Here is a 17,635-nt window from a genome sequence, read left to right on the forward strand (position 1 = left end):
CGACAAAAAAGACCTATTTTTAAAATTCGTTATTCGCGAAATGGAAATAATCGCAAATTTCCGTATGAAAAGCTAACTTTTTTCCTAGGCAAGCTATACCAAAAATTCTTTCTGTTTTAGACTCTAGGCACTCATGGTATACTCAACACTCAGTTTGGTTCACTTTGGACAACTTCTTAACCCGACGGAAAAGACCTATTTTTGAAATTCGTTATTCGCGAAATTCGCAAATTTCTGTATGAAAACCTAACTTTTTTCCTGGGCAAGCTGTACCAAAAATTCTTTCTGTTTTAGACTCTAGGCACCCATGGTATACTCAATACTCAGTTTGGTTCACTTTGGACAACTTCTTGACCCGACGAAAAAGACCTATTTTTAAAATTCGTTATTCGCGAAATTCGCAAATTTCTGTATGAAAACCTAATTTTTTTCCTAGAAAAGCTATAGCAAAAACTTTTTTTGCATTCTACTCTAGGTACACATGGGATACTCCATACCGAGTTCGGTTCGATTTGGACAACTCCTTGACCCGACAAAAAAGACCTATTTTTAAAATTCGTTATTCGCGAAATGGAAATAATCGCAAATTTCCGTACGAAAAGCTAACTTTTTATCCTAGGCAAGCTATACCAGAAAATCTTTCTGTTTTAGACTATAGGCACCCATGGTATACTCAATACTCAGTTTGGTTCACATTGGACAACTTCTTGACCCGACGAAAAAGACCTATTTTTGAAATTCGTTATTCGCGAAATTCGCAAATTTCTGTATGAAAACCTAACTTTTTTCCTAGAAAAGCTATAGCAAAAATTCTTTTTGCATTCTACTCTAGGTACACATGGGATACTCCATACCGAGTTTGGTTCGATTTGGACAACTCCTTGACCCAACAAAAAAGACCTATTTTTAAAATTCGTTATTCGCGAAATGGAAATAATCGCAAATTTTCGTATGAAAAGCTAACTTTTTTCCTAGGCAAGCTATACAAAAAATTCTTTCTGTTTTAGACTCTAGGCACCCATGGTATACTCAATGCCCAGTTTGGTTCACTTTGGACAACTCCTTGACCCGATAAAAAATACTATATTTGAAAATTAAATATTGGAAATAATCCCAAATTTCCTTATAAAAAAATTTGACTTTTTTCCTAGGCAAGCTATACCAAAAATTCTTTCTGTTTTAAACTCTAGGCACCCATGGTATACTAAATGCCCAGTTTGGTTCACTTTGGACAACTCCTTGACCCGATAAAAAATACTATATTTGAAAATTAAATATTGGAAACAATCGCAAATTTCCGTATGAAAAGCTAACTTTTTTCCTAGGTAAGCTATACCAAAAATTCTTTTTGTTTTAGACTCTAGCTACATAGGGGATACTTCTTACCCAGTTTGGTTCGATTTGAACAATTCCTTGATCCGACGAAATAGACCAATTTTTAAAATTCAATAATTGCAATTTGTTTGAAATAATAGCAAATTTCCGTATGAAAAACTAACTTTTTTCCTAGGCAAGCTATACCAAAAATTCTTTCTGTTTTAGACTCTAGGCACCCATGGTATACTCAATACCCAGTTTGGTTCACTTTGGACAACTCCTTGACCCGATAGAAAATACTATATTTGAAAAATAAATATTGGAAATAATCGCAAATTTCCTTATGAAAAGCTAACTTTTTTCCTAGGCGAGCTATACCAAAAATTCTTTCTGTTTTAGACTCTAGGCACCCATGGTATACTCAATACTCAGTTTGGTTCACTTTGGACAACTCCTTGACCCGACAAAACAGACCTATTTTTAAAATTCGTTATTCGCGAAATTCGCAAATTTCCGTATGAAAACCTAACTTTTTTCCTAGAAAAACTATAGCAATAATTCCTTTAGCATTTCACTCTAGGTACACATGTCGATGAATAAGTCGATGATTCCGATTGAAAAATGAATTTTTTTCCTAGGCAAGCTATAGCCAAAATTCTTTTTGTTTTACACTCTAGATACACATGAGATACTCTATACCGAGTTAGGTTTGGTTTGGACAACTCCTTGACCCGATGAAAAAGATCTATTTTTAAAATTCGTTAATCGCGAAATTCGCAAGTTTCCGTATGAAAACGTATCTTTTTTCCTAGAAAAACTACAGCAAAAATTCATTTTGCATTACACTCTAGGTACAAATGCGATACTCCATACCGAGTTTGGTTCGATTGGGACAACTGCTTGACCCGACGAAAAAGACCTATTTTTAAAATTCGTTATTCGCGAAATTCGCAAATTTCCGTATGAAAACCTAACTTTTTTCCTAGAAAAGCTATACCAAAAATTCCTTTTGTTTAACACTTTAATTACACATGGGATACTCCATACCGAGTTTGGTTTGATTTGGACAACTCCTTGACCCGATGAAAAGGACCAAAAACTGCATATTTCGCTACGGTACACAATGAAAATCGAGAAATAGGTTTGAATTGATTGATTTTCAGGAAGGTCTAATGGTAATCTAGGGTTTCCCCTGCAGACCGACCGCTAATTGAATAAATTATATAAATTTATAAATACAACGCATCAATAAAAAGGAGTTTGAAAAGAACCAAGACAATTTTTAAATTCAAAATTCAAAATTTCAAAATTCAAATTGAGAGGTTATAAACTTGACCAATTCAATACTGCTATCTATATAATTCATGAGTAATGTGATTACGAACTTGATTGAACAATTTTAGATCTAAGACATTTGGAATTGAAGAAAATGCAATAGAGTCTTTGACTACTACTACTAACTAATCTATCAAACAAAATCAAACAATCAGTAAACAATTTCAGAAAACAATAGAACAATCAGAAATTTCGAACACAGTGAACTTTCGCTGACTGTGAATGATAAGCTTTTGATTCCAGCATGTGAAATGCTTACGTTTTTTGACAAACTTCATTGCTGGCTTCTTTATAACTGCCATCCTCGATCTACCGTTAAAATCGCATATAAGTTTCCTCAGCTTCCCTATTTTCACAAATTTCATGCCGTTGTATTTGTTCTTCTGGTCTTGATTTAATAAATCCATCGCCCGACGACAATCAGCAGAACCATAAAAGTCAATCCATCCATTATACTTCCATTGACACTTATCAGCGGATATTTTGTCATTGGGCCTCAATTTTCCCAACTTGACTTGCTTGATGCCATTGAACAGCTTTTCCACTTTTCCTAGTGCCTCCCCGGGTTGACAATTTGCTGCAAAATTTTCAAACTTGAACGAAATGGCCAAACTTGTGTCAACTTGTGGCTTGTATCCGTACTTGGCCATTTCCGCTTTGCAATCACGATCGAGCTTCAATTTGGCAACATACGCCTTCTTTCTTCCTCCCCCAGGGCATTCCAACTCATGTACAAAACAAGCTACAACCTTATCCTCATTCACGTCACCGTCAAAGAAGCCAAAACAATGCATATCTAAAAGAACAGAAAGAACAGGAGGCATATCAACCCAAAATCTCTGAAATCCAACGATGTATTGCACGTATTTCCTCTATCTGCACCTACGTGCCCATCGACGCGCGGAATCTGGGCCGAGAGCCCCGAGGTACGCGCGCGGTGCCCTCCCGCCGGGACAAGCGCACACAAGTGCGCCGGGCCAAGTCAATCTGAGGCCAACCGCCGAACCCAATCCAATCTGTTACTACTAATGACTAACTAAATCCCCAACAACAACAACAACAACTTTCCGACACTCCCTCCTTCATTTGAAACTTTCGATACGATACCACGTTCATCTTTATACATGCTTACTTCGAGGAGGTAGGGACGCAATCGATGAGCTACTTTCTCCTGTCATTTGACCTGACAGCGCGCGCATAAGCATGTCACGTGACAGGAAGAAAGTTTTAAACGAAATTTTCACTACCTCATGTCAGTTAGCCGCTATAAAGATGAAGTAAAATAAAAAATGGTAAAAGTAATATGTTCGAGAAGCTCTTTAGCTGGACAGTAGAGATAATTTAAAAAAGTTTGCAACTGAGGGGTGTTGGGGGGGGGGTTGGGGGGATGAGGTGGATGGTGGGCGCTGATGGTTGACTGGGCCTTATGTGTTCAGAAAAGGGCTCATATTTCAAAAACTACTGAACCAAATTTAAAAAATGAATATGTTTTGGAATCAGCATGAATTGGGGCATCAACCTGGCGTTAAAAAAGTTAAAAAAGTAAAGGAATAAAAACTCGATTTTTGACAATTTGGCTGAAATTTGCCTATTTTCAGCAAAGTTTGGAAAATCGGAAAATTAGGCAAAGAAATTAAACCGAAACTTTTCAACATATATATACTCACAAAGAAGATTAAATGGGCAAGAAAATGATATAATATACTTTTAAATACGTCGTGTAACAAAAAAGTTATTAAACTAAACGACTTTGAAAACTCGAAACTTTTGCTAAAATCGACCCTGATTTTGGTGTCTACATTGCCCTCGCATTCTTTTGTTTGGCAATACTTTAAAAAGATAATAACTTGGATGTTGGAAGCGTGAATTCTAGTTTACCATGATACCAAAAACTTGTATGTTTTGTCTTGAAAAAAGGGAAATATAGTCAAAGTAACTCAAAAATGCCAAATTTTTTGCCCTTAAATCGCTAATTATTGAAAATTTTGAAATCAAATAAACAAAGTCAAAAAAAGATCTACATACATTCTTAAAGTACATTAACACGGCAACAAAATGAGCTATTATAGACTTTCTAAATCGTCTTCTTCAAAAAGTTATTAACAGACGTTTTTCATGAAGTTCGTCTTTTTCTTCACCTAATTCGACGGTTCTTTAAAATTTTGCGAACAAATCAAAATATTGGCTGTGACTTCTACACAAACTCAAAAAGTACGTTAACACGGCAAAAAAACTAGCAATTATAGACTTTCTAAATCGTCTTCTTCAAAAAGTTATTAACAGACGTTTTTCATGAAATTCGACTTTTTCTTCACCTAATTCGACGGTTCTTTACAATTTTGTGAACAAATCAAAAAAATGGCATTTACTTCTACACAAACTCATAAAGTACGTTAACACGGCAACAAAGTGAGCTATTACAGACTTTCTAAATCGTCTTCTTAAAAAAGTTTTTAACAGACGTTTTTCATGAAGTTCGACTTTTTCTTCAACTAACTCGACGGTTCATTAAAATTTTGTGAACAAATCAAAATATTGGCATTTACTTCTACAAAAACTCATAAAGTAGGTTAACACGGCAACAAAATGAGCTATAATAGACTTTCTAACTCGTCTTTTTTCAGAAAGTTACTAACCGACGTTTTTCTTGAAGTTCGACTTTTTCTTCACCTAATTCGACTGTTCTTTAAAATTTTGTGAACAAATCAAAATATTGGCATTTACTCTTACAACAGCTTATAAAGAATCTTATCACAGCAACAAAATGAGCTATATTATACATTCTAAGTCGCCTTCTTCAAAAAGTTATTAACAGGCGTTTTTCATGAAGTTCGACATATTCTTCACATAATTCGACGGTTCATTAAAATTTTGTGAACAAATCAAAATATTGGCATTTACTTCTACACAAACTCATAAAGTACGTTAACACGGCAACAAAATGAGCTATTATAGACTTTCTAAATCGTCTTCTTCAAAAAGTTATTAACTGACGTTTTTCATGAAATTCGACTTTTTCTTCACCTAATTCAAAAATTCTGTACAATTTCTTATAAAAGTCAAAAGATTGGCATCTGTTACTCCAAAATCTCTAAATGTACTTTGTCAAAGCTGCCAAATGAACTATCATATACATTTTAACTCGTTTCTTTCAGAACGTTATTAGCAAAAGTTTTTCATGAAGTTCGACGAATTCTTTACCTAATTCAATAATTCTTCAAAATTTCTTATAGAAGTCAAAAAATTGGAACCTGTTACTACACAAACTCTGTCAGTACATTATCAGGGCTACCAAAAGAGTTACCATACATTTTGTAACTCGTAATTTCTAAAAAGTTATTAACGAAAGTCTTTCATGAAATTCGACTCCTTTTCTGTTTCCTTTGAACACTTTCCAATTTGACTTGCCCCAAGCTGATTTTTTGATAAGGTCCAAGTGTATATTGAAAGTAAATTTTAGCAAGATTTCATTACCCCAGGTTGGAGGGTTCGATTTTTTGCTCGATCATATAGAAAAATAGGATTTAAGATTTAAAATTTTCGATATTTTACAAACTTTGTCTCCTTTGAACACTTTCCAATTTGACTTACACCAAACTGATTTTTTTTGATAAGGTGCAAGTGTAGATTGAAAGTAAATTTTAGCAAGATTTCAAAACCGCAGGTTGGGGGGCCGATTTTTTGCTCGATCATATAGAAAAATAGGATTTAAGATTTAAAATTTTCAATATTTTTCAAATTTTGTCTCCTTTGAACACTTTCCAATTTGACTTACCCCAAACTGATTTTTTTTGATAAGGTGAAAGTGTAGATTGAAAGTAAATTTTAGCAAGATTTCAAAATCCCAGGTTGGTGGGAAGTCGATTTTTTGCTCGATCATATAGAAAAATAGGATTTAAGATTTAAAATCTTCGATATTTTACAAATTTTGTCTCCTTTGAACACTTTCCAATTTGACTTACCCCAAACTGATTTTTTTTGATAAGGTGCAAGTGTAGATTGAAAGTAAATTTTAGCAAGATTTCAAAACCCCAGGTCGGGGGGGGGGTTCGATTTTTTGCTCGATCATATAGAAAAATAGGAATTAAGATTTAAAATTTTCGATATTTTACAAATTTTGTCTCCTTTGAACACTTTCCAATTTGACTTATCCCAAACTGATTTTTTTTGATAAGGTGCAAGTGTAGATTGAAAGTAAATTTTAGCAAGATTTCAAAACCCCAGGTTGGGGTGGGTCGATTTTTTGCTCGATCATATAGAAAAATAGGATTTAAGATTTAAAATTTTCGATATTTTACAAATTTTGTCTCCTTTGAACACTTTCCAATTTGACTTACCCCAAATTGATTTTTTTTGGTAAGGTGAAAGTGTAGATTGAAAGTAAATTTTAGCAAGATTTCAAAACCCCAGGTTGGTGGGAGGTCGATTTTTTGCTCGATCATATAGAAAAATAGGATTTAAGATTTAAAATTTTCGATATTTTACAAATTTTGTCTCCTTTGAACACTTTCCAATTTGACTTACCCCAAACTGATTTTTTTGATAAGGTGCAAGTGTAGTTTGAAAGTAAATTTTAGCAAGATTTCAAAACCCCAGTTCAGGGGGGGTCGATTTTTTGCTCGATCATATAGAAAAATAGGAATTAAGATTTAAAATTTTCGATATTTTACAAATTTTGTCTCCTTTGAACACTTTCCAATTTGACTTATCCCAAACTGATTTTTTTTGATAAGGTGCAAGTGTAGATTGAAAGTAAATTTTAGCAAGATTTCAAAACCCCAGGTTGGGGGGGTCGATTTTTTGCTCGATCATATAGAAAAATAGGATTTAAGATTTAAAATTTTCGATATTTTACAAATTTTGTCTCCTTTGAACACTTTCCAATTTGACTTACCCCAAACTGATTTTTTTTGATAAGGTTCAAGAGTAGATTGAAAGTAAATTTTAGCAGGATTTCAAAACCCCAGGTTGGGGGGGCCGATTTTTTGCTCGATCATATAGAAAAATAGGATTTAAGATTTAAAATTTTCAATATTTTTCAAATTTTGTCTCCTTTGAACACTTTCCAATTTGACTTACCCCAAACTGATTTTTTTTTGATAAGGTGCAAGTGTAGATTGAAAGTAAATTTTAGCAAGATTTCAAAACCGCAGGTTGGGAGGTCGATTTTTTGCTCGATCATACAGAAAAATATTTTTTAAGAATAAAGTGTAGATCCTAAAAATAGGGGTGTAAGATTGTAAAAATAATTGATACTTAATATAAGGGTGGAAAAAAGAGTGTAATCTTTTATCCATCCACTTAAGTTACACTGTCTGAAAAATAGGGGTGTAAGAGTGTAAAAATAATTGATACTTAATATAAGGGTGGAAATAAGAGTGTAATCTTTTATCCGTCCGCCTTAATTTACACTGTCTTAAAAATAAGGGTGTAAGAGTGTAAAAATAATTGATACTTAATATAAGGGTGGAAAAAAGAGTGTAATCTATTATAATTCCACCCTTAATTGCACTCCTTACAAAGAGTGTAAAAAGAGTGGACAAAAGAGTGTAATTAAAGTGTTATTTTTTAAAATTACACTCTTCCACTCCTTTCCCCGATAAATAACAGTGCAAAACGGATTACACCCTAATCCCCGCTAATTAGGGGTGGAATAGGGGTGAAACCTCGGCCTGGGGGGTTGTTTCGTACAGCCTTGCGTTTGCCTAAATCTAGTGATTCGGCAAAAATTTTGAATTTGCTCTTTTTCAGTTCACTTAGAATTTAAAGTGTTTAATAACTAAGTTCAGTTGGCAATTTTAAGTTTCTCAGCTTTGTCTTGTTTTGACAGCTGTTCCGTTTTGTGTACGTCTTGATTGCAAAAGTAAATAGGGTATAAATTTGCAGGCCATGTGCATATTTTTCATTACAAAAAGACACGAATTTATCTTTTCTGATCTTGTTTTGGGAAATATGGCTTTTGTCCGCTCTCCTGCTGATTTTGATTTCGCTCAAGTTTAGTTTTTTGCAAGAATTTTTTAGGTCGAGTGAATTTAAATGGAGATAACAGATCTGGTTGAAGAGTAACTGCTTAAATTGTAACCTTATTTCAAGCACCGGGGAAAGGAGATTAAGTGAGGAGACAAGAGATAAAATGGGATTAAAAAATGCTTCTTCAACCGGTGCAGCTCTAGGGGGCCTAATACGATAAGAGTCGCCTTGACTCAGGAAGATTTTTAAATGAGGAAACTAAACCGATTAGAACGTTTTAGCCCAATTTGTTAGCATCGAAGATCAGTCTACCAGTAGTAGTGATGATGAATTTACGTAGACAATTTGCTCCGATAAAATAGACTATAATGAGCCCAATGCAATCAGGGTTCAAAGACCCTATTGCAATGGGCTCTCCAATAGCAGTAAAATTCTTTTTGTTGGTTCTTCTCATTAAAAAAGATATAAAAAGAACACTAATTATATAAGATACTCTAGCAAAACTTGAATATCAACTGCCACTAATTTTCGCCGCTTGTGTTATTTATTGTTTTCCGCTATCCTATTTATACCAATTGAATTCACAACACCTGTACAGTTTTACAACAACAGACTTTCTAAATCGTCTTCTTAAAAAAGTTTTTAACAGACGTTTTTCATGAAGTTCGACTTTTTCTTCAACTAACTCGACGGTTCATTAAAATTTTGTGAACAAATCAAAATATTGGCATTTACTTCTACAAAAACTCATAAAGTAGGTTAACACGGCAACAAAATGAGCTATAATAGACTTTCTAACTCGTCTTTTTTCCGAAAGTTACTAACAGACGTTTTTCTTGAAGTTCGACTTTTTCTTCACCTAATTCGACTGTTCTTTAAAATTTTGTGAACAAATCAAAATATTGGCATTTACTCTTACAACAGCTTATAAAGAATCTTATCACAGCAACAAAATGAGCTAAATTATACATTCTAAGTCGCCTTCTTCAAAAAGTTATTAACAGGCGTTTTTCATGAAGTTCGACATATTCTTCACATAATTCGACGGTTCATTAAAATTTTGTGAACAAATCAAAATATTGGCATTTACTTCTACACAAACTCATAAAGTACGTTAACACGGCAACAAAATGAGCTATTATAGACTTTCTAAATCGTCTTCTTCAAAAAGTTATTAACAGACGTTTTTCATGAAATTCGACTTTTTCTTCACCTAATTCAAAAATTCTGTACAATTTCTTATAAAAGTCAAAAGATTGGCATCTGTTACTCCAAAATCTCTAAATGTACTTTGTCAAAGCTGCCAAATGAACTATCATATACATTTTAACTCGTTTCTTTCAGAACGTTATTAGCAAAAGTTTTTCATGAAGTTCGACGAATTCTTTACCTAATTCAATAATTCTTCAAAATTTCTTATAGAAGTCAAAAAATTGGAACCTGTTACTACACAAACTCTGTCAGTACAATATCAGGGCTACCGAAAGAGTTACCATACATTTTGTAACTCGTAATTTCTAAAAAGTTATTAACGAAAGTCTTTCATGAAATTCGACTCCTTTTCTGTTTCCTTTGAACACTTTCCAATTTGACTTGCCCCAAGCTGATTTTTTGATAAGGTCCAAGTGTATATTGAAAGTAAATTTTAGCAAGATTTCATTACCCCAGGTTGGAGGGTTCGATTTTTTGCTCGATCATATAGAAAAATAGGATTTAAGATTTAAAATTTTCGATATTTTACAAACTTTGTCTCCTTTGAACACTTTCCAATTTGACTTACACCAAACTGATTTTTTTTGATAAGGTGCAAGTGTAGATTGAAAGTAAATTTTAGCAAGATTTCAAAACCGCAGGTTGGGGGGCCGATTTTTTGCTCGATCATATAGAAAAATAGGATTTAAGATTTAAAATTTTCAATATTTTTCAAATTTTGTCTCCTTTGAACACTTTCCAATTTGACTTACCCCAAACTGATTTTTTTTGATAAGGTGAAAGTGTAGATTGAAAGTAAATTTTAGCAAGATTTCAAAATCCCAGGTTGGTGGGAAGTCGATTTTTTGCTCGATCATATAGAAAAATAGGATTTAAGATTTAAAATCTTCGATATTTTACAAATTTTGTCTCCTTTGAACACTTTCCAATTTGACTTACCCCAAACTGATTTTTTTTGATAAGGTGCAAGTGTAGATTGAAAGTAAATTTTAGCAAGATTTCAAAACCCCAGGTCGGGGGGGGGTTCGATTTTTTGCTCGATCATATAGAAAAATAGGAATTAAGATTTAAAATTTTCGATATTTTACAAATTTTGTCTCCTTTGAACACTTTCCAATTTGACTTATCCCAAACTGATTTTTTTTGATAAGGTGCAAGTGTAGATTGAAAGTAAATTTTAGCAAGATTTCAAATCCCCAGGTTGGGGTGGGTCGATTTTTTGCTCGATCATATAGAAAAATAGGATTTAAGATTTAAAATTTTCGATATTTTACAAATTTTGTCTCCTTTGAACACTTTCCAATTTGACTTACCCCAAATTGATTTTTTTTGGTAAGGTGAAAGTGTAGATTGAAAGTAAATTTTAGCAAGATTTCAAAACCCCAGGTTGGTGGGAGGTCGATTTTTTGCTCGATCATATAGAAAAATAGGATTTAAGATTTAAAATTTTCGATATTTTACAAATTTTGTCTCCTTTGAACACTTTCCAATTTGACTTACCCCAAACTGATTTTTTTGATAAGGTGCAAGTGTAGTTTGAAAGTAAATTTTAGCAAGATTTCAAAACCCCAGGTTGGGGTGGGTCGATTTTTTGCTCGATCATATAGAAAAATAGGATTTAAGATTTAAAATTTTCGATATTTTACAAATTTTGTCTCCTTTGAACACTTTCCAATTTGACTTACCCCAAACTGATTTTTTTTGATAAGGTTCAAGAGTAGATTGAAAGTAAATTTTAGCAGGATTTCAAAACCCCAGGTTGGGGGGGCCGATTTTTTGCTCGATCATATAGAAAAATAGGATTTAAGATTTAAAATTTTCAATATTTTTCAAATTTTGTCTCCTTTGAACACTTTCCAATTTGACTTACCCCAAACTGATTTTTTTTTTGATAAGGTGCAAGTGTAGATTGAAAGTAAATTTTAGCAAGATTTCAAAACCGCAGGTTGGGAGGTCGATTTTTTGCTCGATCATACAGAAAAATATTTTTTAAGAATAAAGTGTAGATCCTAAAAATAGGGGTGTAAGATTGTAAAAATAATTGATACTTAATATAAGGGTGGAAAAAAGAGTGTAATCTTTTATCCATCCACCTTAAGTTACACTGTCTGAAAAATAGGGGTGTAAGAGTGTAAAAATAATTGATACTTAATATAAGGGTGGAAATAAGAGTGTAATCTTTTATCCGTCCGCCTTAATTTACACTGTCTTAAAAATAAGGGTGTAAGAGTGTAAAAATAATTGATACTTAATATAAGGGTGGAAAAAAGAGTGTAATCTATTATAATTCCACCCTTAATTACACTCCTTACAAAGAGTGTAAAAAGAGTGGACAAAAGAGTGTAATTAAAGTGTTATTTTTTAAAATTACACTCTTCCACTCCTTTCCCCGATAAATAACAGTGCAAAACGGATTACACCCTAATCCCCGCTAATTAGGGGTGGAATAGGGGTGAAACCTCGGCCTGGGGGGTTGTTTCGTACAGCCTTGCGTTTGCCTAAATCTAGTGATTCGGCAAAAATTTTGAATTTGCTCTTTTTCAGTTCACTTAGAATTTAAAGTGTTTAATAACTAAGTTCAGTTGGCAATTTTAAGTTTCTCAGCTTTGTCTTGTTTTGACAGCTGTTCCGTTTTGTGTACGTCTTGATTGCAAAAGTAAATAGGGTATAAATTTGCAGGCCATGTGCATATTTTTCATTACAAAAAGACACGAATTTATCTTTTCTGATCTTGTTTTGGGAAATATGGCTTTTGTCCGCTCTCCTGCTGATTTTGATTTCGCTCAAGTTTAGTTTTTTGCAAGAATTTTTTAGGTCGAGTGAATTTAAATGGAGATAACAGATCTGGTTGAAGAGTAGCTGCTTAAATTGTAACCTTATTTCAAGCACCGGGGAAAGGAGATTAAGTGAGGAGACAAGAGATAAAATGGGATTAAAAAATGCTTCTTCAACCGGTGCAGCTCTAGGGGGCCTAATACGATAAGAGTCGCCTTGACTCAGGAAGATTTTTAAATGAGGAAACTAAACCGATTAGAACGTTTTAGCCCAATTTGTTAGCATCGAAGATCAGTCTACCAGTAGTAGTGATGATGAATTTACGTAGACAATTTGCTCCGATAAAATAGACTATAATGAGCCCAATGCAATCAGGGTTCAAAGACCCTATTGCAATGGGCTCGCCAATAGCAGTAAAATTCTTTTTGTTGGTTCTTCTCATTAAAAAAGATATAAAAAGAACACTAATTATATAAGATACTCTAGCAAAACTTGAATATCAACTGCCACTAATTTTCGCCGCTTGTGTTATTTATTGTTTTCCGCTATCCTATTTATACCAATTGAATTCACAACACCTGTACAGTTTTACAACAAGCATACAGTGTGTTCGAATGCTAACTAAGCGTTGTAATGACAGAGTTTTTTAAAAAATCTTTTTAGTTGCAGGTTTTGACTAGTGTAATGAAAATAGCTGGGATTTGGTGTAATACATCTAAGCTTTGAATTTAACTTGAGATCACCAAATCTGTGTATATTGAGTCGAGGAGCATTGTATATTATACCCATATTTGTTCCGACCCCACTTGTGGGGGGGGAGAACTATATACTCAAATGGGTTTTTTTTGTTCAGTCAATGTTGGCCGATCGATATATTCATCGCAGAGAAATGTGAGTGGTATCATTGAAAAGCTGGTCCAGCGTAGAATTCAAAATTAAAACGATTTTTTTGATTTTCTTTTTTTTGAGGAGTTATCGAGGATTGAAGTTTTGTGTGAAAACGTGATATTTGTTCACTTTTAATGTGATTTTTCTTCCAATTAAGATATTTTCTATAAAAAATAGTATTTCAAACTCAAATTTCTTGCCAAAAAAACCAATTTTGTGTTCCTGATAAATTAAAGTTGATAAAAAAAGACTAGTTCTGGTCTCATAGGGAGCTTATATATAAAAAAAATCTGAATCTATTTGAGAGCTCTTTTTTAATAAAAATTTTCTAACTTTTTGCTTTTTTAGGTCACCTAGAGACAAGTCACTTTTTAAATCAAGATTCCGTTAATGACAAATCTCCTTATCAGTCAAATGAAGCCCACTGAACAAAAAAAATAGTTTTCAAGGAATTGCTCATGTTTTTTCTTTGCTTCGACTCTGAGTTTTCGTGATTTTAATTGAAATTTTGAGCTTGTTTTTGGGCGTTTACTATTTTTTTGGTGTCTTATGGCATGGACTCATTGACTAACGGTACAATATGTTCCATAATGAGATCTAAGTGAAAACATCTAGTGCTTTGAGTGGACAGCTAATGGCTGTTAAGACTTTAAAAATAATTTTTCGAATTTTTTTTGATCTTTAACCAATCATAAAATTATTATCGTGAACTGTAAGTCAGTCTCTGTGATGACAGCACCCTCTTCGGTCCTACTGTACCCAAGTTTGATCTAGCTGGAGAATTTATCTTCTAGCTTTTAGTAATATGACTTCAATGACGCAAGATTTCAAAAAGTTTTAAAAAATTCTTTGGATATTTCCGTATTATTGGTTACTTTTGAAATCTTCTCACATTATCCTTAAATTGACAGCCCCTATTGGCTTAATGAAGACGTTCAGTGGATCACAGATAAAGTGTTTAGAGAAAAGCTTATGGTTTTAAAATGGCTTCCACCTTTTCTTCTCGTACATTTCTACTGAGTTTTTGGTTTTTGACTGATTTTGTTGATGTATTCACAGTCATGAGACTTGTTGCGATGTCTTATTGATCACCTATTTATGACAAACATCTCCATATTCCTGTTGAAGCATATATGAGCGTATTTATTGACCCCGTTGAATTCTTTTAAATTTAATGGCTGTTAAGAATTTAAAAATAATTCTTCGAAAATTTTTTGAACATCAACAAATCTTAAAATTTTCGTTAACTGTTAGTCACATCTTAGTATTGACGGAAGCCACTTGCTTTCTAATGCAACTAAAAAAATCTCGTTAGCTGTTTTATCTTCTAACTATTGATCATTTGCTTTAAATATCAAAAGAAATCAACTCTTTTTAAAAAAAACTTTTGGATAACTTCATAATGTTGGGTACTTTTGAACTCTTATCTTAAAATCCAAACATAATACACATTATCTAATTAATGTTATAATCCCATTGGCTCAAATAAGACTTTCAATGGATGACAGATAAAGTCTTCAGAGAAAAGCTTATGGTTTAAAAGGCTTCGAAATTTTCTTCTCTCACTTTTTTACTGAATTTTGGTTTTCGCCTGCTTTTCTTTTTGTTTTCATTGTCTTAAGACCTATTGTTATGTCTTATTGGTTTTCTATGCATGAGAAAAAATGTTTTCCTGCCACGGTGTTTTTTAGAGCGTAGTTATTGATCTCCGTAGAAAGCTTTTGAGTTTAATGGCTGCTAAGATTTTAAAAATAATTTTTTGACATTTTTTGGGCATTAACCATTCCTAATCTATTTTTTTGTGAACTTTCAATCAATCCTATTAATTTCAAAATTTTTTTTATTTCTAGTGCAGCCAAAAACATTATGGTCAGCGGTTTTTCCTTCTACCTATTAGTTTTAAAACTTCGATGCCCCTACTTTTTATATATATATTTTTTTAATTTCAGGTACTTTTTCTTATTTTCGGATCCTTTTGAAATCTTATCACATTATCCTATAACTGATAGTTTTCAATGCCTTAGGGAAGACGTTCAGTGGCTCATAGATAAAGTTTTCAGAGAAGAAGTTATGATTTAAATTGCTTCGACACTTTCTTCTGGCACTGTTCTACTGAACTTTTGGTTGTTACCTGTCTTTGTTGTTCTTTTCATCGTCAATAACTTGTTGTAAGGTCTTATTGACAAAAAACGAACGGCAAACAAACTTGTTGTCCCATGGAGGCATACTTTAGCGTATTTTGTGGATTCCGTTGAAGGCTAACGAAATTAATGGCGTTGATACTACGAGTTTTCTCAACAATTTCGTGGTTCTAAAGTATTTGTTCGTGTTTGGTTTTTTAAAATTATATTGATAAAAAGAAGAAACCCATTGCTGTTAAAAAATTAACTGAACATAAAGTTTTTTGTGAAAAGTTCATTTTTTAATGCTTTCGACACTTTTCTTGCTCAATTTCTTCTTGAAATTGCTGGTTTTTCCTGTTTTAGTTCTTTACGTAGCCGCAAAATTGCTGTCAAATCTCTTAATCTTGTAACTGAGGACTGAGTTAAGGATGCTACCCGAAACAGTTAGTCAGTTAATAGCCTTTGTTTTTAAAGTTTATGATTTACATTTTCAATCTTTTTCAAACTTTTCAGTTTTTGTTGTTCTTTTCGTCAAATTGTAACTTATTTTCATCAATCAGAGGTCACACCCAGTTTCTTGTAATTCAAAAAATAACGTATCTACTGATATTATTTGTCACTGGTGTTTTGTTTAATGGACAATTTGCGTTTTTATAAACGTTTTTTGAGTGGTCATTTTTTGCGTTTCTTTTTCTCTTCTTTCAAAACAATCGCGTAGTAACAGATTCCAATGATTTACAAATATGGTCCAAATAAATTTATTTAATCTCTCAGTATGTTTCCTGTAGTTGAATTAGTACAAAATAGGAGATGAGTTAAAAATACATAATATTCAGATAATAGCTAATGATTTTAATGGTAGCAATAGTTTGTGTTTTCGCAAACCGTTTGTAATTTTTAAAGTTTTTCTTTAGTTCGTTTCTAAGGCTTAGTCTACCCAAAGACAAAACCTTTTGTTTTGTAAGAACTTTTTAGTAATTTATCAAGGATTATTTAGTTAAAAGCTAATGATTTTTGAGACTTTTAAAATTTCTTGGTTTAAAAAATGTTGATTATTTTTTGAATTTAGCCTTATTGATCATTTTCCCTATTGACTTTTAACATAGTCTCATTCAGAAAAATTTCCATCCGCTGTATAGTAGAAAAAAATAAAGTAAGTAGTTAAGGTTTTATCTGAATGCATTTTGACGTTGTTACTCTGTGCTTTTAAATTTAGATATTCAGTTTTTGCCGTGAAGTTTTTGTTTTTGCTAACTTTTTGGTTGTTTTTTTTGTGTCGTAGTCTCTTTAATGTCAGATCTAATTGGCGCTATAATAATGCATGGCATTATGTAATTTAATTAATAGATAGGTTGTGTAACGACTGTTTTAAACTCAAACTTCTTTTTTTTTGTTATTTCTTCATTTGGTTGACAATTTAGTTGAAAATGTAGATGAGCTCGGGTCGGAACATCATGTGCAAACGCACATTAACGAGCTGCCTTCTTAGTTAACATCTTGTTTTTAGCTTTTTATTGACCGTTGAAATTAATAAATTTAAGGAAGAAAAGATCAGAGTTTTCTAATTTTTTCCGTATTAGGATTTCAGTGAGTTTTGCATTTCTCCTAATTTGTGTATAAATTTTGCGGGAGAAGACAACCAATTTCCCTAAAAACGAAACGCTATTCTTTTGAAATTCAGAGTAGTACTGAGTATCAACTACTACTAATAATTGTTGCTTGTTTGATTTTGGTTTGAGAAAGCTGCTTTAAACACGTTCAGTTTTCACAAACTTTCCAGTTTTACAACAAACATAGAGCATCATCTTTTCCCAACCGAATAACCATTGTTTTAACCGAATAACCTTTGCTTGGTTCTGTAATTAATGGTAAGTTTTGACTTGTGTAGCGAAAATATCTGTACTTTGATTGATCACATGTAAAGTTAAATACACCGTACGATTTTAAAATTCATCAAGAATTGACTGCAGTTTTGCGTAGCGTGTTCACAATTAGCTTGCTGTGAAGAAAATTCA

Source organism: Convolutriloba macropyga, chromosome 9, assembly GCF_964194025.1.
Source record: "Convolutriloba macropyga chromosome 9, txConMacr16.3, whole genome shotgun sequence".
In the NCBI taxonomy this organism is placed as follows: domain Eukaryota; kingdom Metazoa; phylum Xenacoelomorpha; order Acoela; family Convolutidae; genus Convolutriloba; species Convolutriloba macropyga.